Source organism: Bos javanicus, chromosome 10 (assembly GCF_032452875.1).
Source record: "Bos javanicus breed banteng chromosome 10, ARS-OSU_banteng_1.0, whole genome shotgun sequence".
NCBI lineage: Eukaryota > Metazoa > Chordata > Mammalia > Artiodactyla > Bovidae > Bos > Bos javanicus.
Window position 1 is genome coordinate 10,196,534 of NC_083877.1, and position 6,000 is coordinate 10,202,533.

Genomic DNA, 6,000 nt, shown 5'->3' on the forward strand with positions numbered 1-6,000 from the left:
TGGGGAGGCCAAGAAGGGATTGGTACCAGGCTCTCTCCATTCTGCCTTAGGCTGGATCCACCTAAATGCCTCCAGTCAGTAAGGCTAGGGAGAAATGGTCTTGAAATGGCCACCCACTCCAGTATTCTTGCCTTGAAAATCTCATGGACAGAGGAGCCTGGGGGGCTACAGTTCATGGGGTCACGAAGAGTAGAACATGAGTAAGCGACTAAACACAAAAAGGTCTAATAAAAAGAGATTTTCCAAACTCTGTTAGGGTTTCCTAGATTGAGAACTATATTTTCTCCTGGTAATACCTACTCTGAAAACTCAAGCCTGAAGATGTAAGATCACTGGAATAAATGACTACTCATTGTATTAGAAAAGAGTTCATGCTTCTTTCTAAACATTCTTGGATTGGTGGGGCTGCTTTGAAACTCTTAATTTCTTCAGCTATTAAAAAAACCAATAAGACTACCTTGGATGTATTTGATTCTGTTCCATAATTTGCTATATACAGTGGAAGTGACAAATAGATTTAAGGGACTAGATCTGGTAGACAGACTGCCTGATAACTATGGATGGAGGTTCGTGACATTGTACAGGAGACAGGAATCAAGACCATCCCCAAGAAAAAGAAATGCAAAAAAGCAAAATGGCTGTCTGGGGAGGCCTTACAAATAGCTGTGAAAAGAAGAGAAGCGAAAAGCAAAGGATAAAAGGAAAGATATACCCATTTGAATGCCGAGTTCCAAAGAATGGCAAGGAGAGATAAGAAAGCCTTCCTCAGCTATCAATGCAAAGAAATAGAGGAAAACATTAGAATGGGAAAGACTAGAGATCTCTTCAAGAAAATTAAGATATACCAAGGGAACATCTTATGCAAAGATGGGCTCAATAAAGGACAGAAATGGTAGGGACCTAACAGAAGCAGAAGATATTAAGAAGAGGTGGCAAGAATACACAGAAGAACTGTACAAAAAAGATCTTCATGACCCAGATGATCATGATGGTGTGATCACTCACCTAGAGCCAGACATCCTGGAATGTGAAATCAGGTGGGCCTTAGAAAGCATCACTATGAACAAAGCTAGTGGAGGTGATGGAATTCCAGTTGAGCTATTTCAAATCCTGAAAGATGATGCTGTGAAAGTGCTGCACTCAATATGCCAGAAAATTTGGAAAACTCAGCAGTGGCCACAGGACTGGAAAAGGTCAGTTTTCATTCCAATCCCAAAGAAAGGCAATGCCAAAGAATGCTCAAACTACCACACAATTGCACTCATCTTACACACTAGTAAAGTAATGCTCAAAATTCTCCAAGCCAGGCTTCAGCAATATATGAACTGTGAACTTCCAGATGTTCAAGCTGGTTTTAGAAAAGTCAGAGGAACCAGAGATCAAATTGCCAACATCCGCTGGATCATCAAAAAAGCAAGAGAGTTCCAGAAAAACATCTATTTCTGCTTTATTGACTATGCCAAAGCCTTTGACTGTGTGGATCACAATAAACTGTGGAAAATTCTGAAAGAGATGGGAATACCAGACCACCTGACCTGCCCCTTGAGAAACCTGTATGCAGGTCAGGAAGCAACAGTTAGAACTGGACATGGAACAACAGACTGGTTCCAAATAGTCAAAGGAGTATATCAAGGCTGTACACTGTCACCCTGCTTATTTAACTTCTATGCAGAGTACATCATGAGAAACGCTGGGCTGGAGGAAGCACAAGCTGGAATCAAGATTGCCGGGAGAAATATCAATAACCTCAGATATGCAGATGACACCACCCTTATGGAAGAAAGTGAAGAACTAAAGAGCCCCTTGATGAAAGTGAAAGAGGAGAGTGAAAAAGTTGGCTTAAACCTCAACATTCAGCAAACGAAGATCATGGCATCTGGTCCCATCACTTCATGGGAAATAGATGGGGAAACAGTGGCTAACTTTATTTTTCTGGGCTCCAAAATCACTTCAGATGGTGATTACAGCCATGAAATTAAAAGACTCTTACTCCTTGGAAGGAAAGTTATGACCAACCCAGATAGCATAATAAAAAGCAGAGACATCACTTTGCCAACAAAGGTTCATCTAGTCAAGGCTATGGTTTTTCCTGTGGTCATGTATGGATGTGAGAGTTGGACTGTGAAGAAGGCTGAGCGCCGAAGAATTGATGCTTTTGAACTGTGGTGTTGGAGAAGAGTCTTGTGAATCCCTTGGACTGCAAGGAGATCCAACCAGTCCATCCTAAAGGAGGTCAGTCCTGGGTGTTATTTGGAAGGACTGATGTTGAAGCTGAAACTCCAATACTTTGGCCACCTAATGCAAAGAGCTGACTCATTTGAAAAGACCCTGATGCTGGGAAAGATTGAGGGCAGAAGGAGAAGGGGACAACAGAGGATGCGATGGTTGGATGGGATCACTGACTCGATGGACGTGTGTTTGGGTGGACCTCAGGAGTTGGTGATGGACAGGGAGGCCTGGCATGCTGCGGTTCATGGGGTCGCAAAGAGTTGGACACGACTGAGCGACTGAACTGAACTGATAATTTGCTAAGTCTTATATGAAATTTCTATATCCCAGTTTCTATTTAAAAAGACACAAGTATGCTTAAGTTTTAAAGGAGAAGGCAGCAGTATTTAACGGGAAAAGAAATTTCCAGAATTTTCTTACTAAGAGAATTAGAAATCCACCTCTTATCCTCCAATGCACAGAAATAGAACCAAAGGTGCATGTGGCTGAGGTGAAATAAGAAAAGAGTGAACATCCTTCCCCCCTCCTTTTTTTTTTTTTTTGACCAAGTTTCTATCACTCTCAAAGCAGTTCAGCATTTAATACTTTCACTCATAGATGATAAATACTTTTCTTTAATCTACTATTATATTGGGTTGACCAAAAAGTTCATTCAGGGTTTTCCATAACATCGTACAGAAAAACACAAAGGAACTTTTTGGCAACCGAATACCACTGTGTAAGATGCATGCCCCTTTAATATTCTATCCAGAACTTTTACTGCCACACAAAACATTGTAACCCCTAATTATTCTTAATACCCTTTGATTTTAAAAATATTTCCCTCAAAGGAAATATACTGAAGCTACACTGGAATGAAACTGTGTATCAACACTGCCTCTTAGTGGCATATCTCATTTTTTGAAAAAATATTTTTTAATTCATCCCTCCACCAAGTACATTCATTTTATTTCCAGAAGTTTTGTTCATTAAAAGGGAAGGTTTGTTCAACATTTCTCACTGGTAAAGATATTTTTATGGAATCAAATCCAGAGAGACCTTAGAGATCAAGAGTCTAAACTCTCCCATTTAAGGATAAGATTCTAAAGGCAGGATGCCAAATCAGGAAGGACTTGTTAGTCTAAGGCTGCCAGAAAAGATGGCTTTAGCTTGGATTCTTGGTGTAAGGAGAGTGGAACCAAGACAGACAGTTCACAAAACTAAGGAGTTCAGCCTCCTGCCATGAAAGAAAGATCCCTGCATTACTCAGAGTCAGTGTAAACTCACTGAGTGAACTGTTTGTAGTTTGTGGCCTGATACTTATTCACACTGTAGCAAAGTGCCTTTGAGTAAGGTAGCCAAGCCAATGCAGACCTAAAATGGAGAAGACTCTGACAGTTCCTTGGACTGCAGGAAATCAAACCAGTCAATCCTAAAGGAAATCAACCCTGACTATTCATTGGAAGGACTGATGCTGAAGCTCCAATACTCTGGCCACCTGATGCGAAGAACTGACTCATTGGAAAAGACCTGATGCTGGGAAAGATTGAAGGCAGGAGAAGGGGACGACAGAGGATGAGATTATTGGATGGCATCAGTGACTCAATGGACATGAGTTTGAGCAGGCTCTGGGAGGTGGTGAAGGACAGGGAAGCCTGGCATGCTGCAGTCCATTGGGTCGCAAAGAGTCAGACTTGACTTAGGAACTAACTGAACAGCAACAATGGAGACAGAACTGGACAGGAAGGGATCCAAAGCGTCAGTTCCCAATTTCTCCAGAGGAGGGCAGCAAGGCACCAGCTGGGAATGCCAGAGGAGCCATATTTGTGCTTTGGACTTGAGCTGTTTCATTGAACAACCTATAACATTGAATGGCAGAAGCAGCTGTAGCTCTCTTTATTTGTTTTGATCGGTTTTTCCCTAAGATACATGGATCTTTGACTCACATCCTGGACAACCCACCCAGTGCGGAAAGCTTTATCTCTCTCCAACCAGCTCCTCTTTTTTTTTCCCCCTAGGGATCACTGTTCCCGGCTTTGAGCATACTGGCTGGCTGAGAGCATTACCCAGACTGTTTTCCCAAATAGCCTTCCTGTTAGTCAATAACATCCACTCAGCCAGTCTGGAACCTTCCGTGAGTAACCTGCCAGGTGGAGAATCCTGATTCTTACACGATTAAGGAGGAAGGAGTCAGTTTGAAGAGAGAAAAACAGAGTCCCAGGAAGTGCTTCAGGAGTAGTCTGAGAATGTGTTAACTACAGAGTTAGCGATAATCAGGCCCAGTGTTTCTAAACATCTTCGGGAACAAATGAATGTTTAGCGTTTGAACAGAAAACGACTGAAAGGCTCTGCTGGCCTTGGAGATGAAAAATTTAGGGGGTGGAAAGTGAGAGAGACAGATGTCATCATTTGTGCTGCTATGAGCTGCAGAAATAATGCCAAACCATTCAAGCACAGCCGAACAGAAGAGGTTACTTTATATGCCACTAAATCAGACGCACAATCATTTTATCACATGCTTTGAGTGACAGCTTTGCGAATGTTCCCCATGTAAATTTTTACATGAAGCGCATTTTCAAGGGAAACAGCGTACTTTTAACAAAAATTTATTTCCCCAAATGCCTAAAATACTTTTAGCAGTCATCACTTATATGCAAGCTGCTAATGTACCATTTTAAAAATGATTCCTATTTGTTCCTTCACGCAGGTTCACTGAGACCTCTGTTTGGCCCCATTCTGCGGTTTTTTGTTCCAGTCTACTACATGGCCTTGAAAGGAAAAGGCTGAATATCTTTGAAAATAGTTCAAACTTTTCCCCCAATTCAGCTTGGCCATCTTTCCAATTATTTTGACTTAATGAGATTTTACTGTTCTTTGGAAAGGTTAACGTCTCAGCATATGAATTGGCTGAGTGGAACACAGCCATTTCTCCCCCCAAACACTTCTGCAATGTAGTACAAAAAGCAGTAAATAAATTTCGAATCAAGAATTTTGGGTGTAAGCCCTAGCTTTGCCCTACCTCATTTTGCAGTATTGAATAAATCACCCTGCTTCGCTGAACTTCAGTTTTCTCATCTGAAAGGTGTGTGTGTGTGTGCGCGTGCGTGCATACGTGCGTGCGTGCTTAGTTGTATCCAACTCTCTACAACCTCATGGACTAGAGCCCGTCAGGCTCCTCTTGTCCATGGAATTCTCCAGGCAAGAATACTGGAGTGGGTTGCCATTTCCTCCTCCAGGGGATCTCCCCAACCCAGCAATGGAACATGGGTCTCTTGCATCTCCTGCACTGGTAGGCAGATTCTTTACCGCTAGCGCCATCTGGGAAGTCCCATCTATATCATCAAATTAGAAACATAAAATAGTGGAGTTTTTAAAGCAAGGTATCAGAGATTTAATAGCAACAGCCTCATCATTGTCAACAAATATTTACTGAGTGCCACGAGTGGCATGTTTCCAGCAGACTTAGTTGTTAATTAATTATTCCCAACTAAACAGATAGCAGATGAAAACAAACAACACTGCTCAGGGGGCAGGGAAAATGTTATTAGGCTAGAATCAGCCTGGCACTGGGAATGAAAATGTCACTGTTCCCCATAGGTACCTGCTTCCTAGGGAGATTTGGGCCTGTGGTTGTTCACATTATGAACTGTTTCTGTTTTCAGGACTCAGAGGTCTTTGTAGGATGGCATAAGCATAAGCTATGGAAATTCTAGAAACCATCAAGTGGTTAATTCTTGTTTAGAGTTCTTCATCTCCCTAGGAAAGAGAGAACTGTCTTCTCGTGTGTTATAA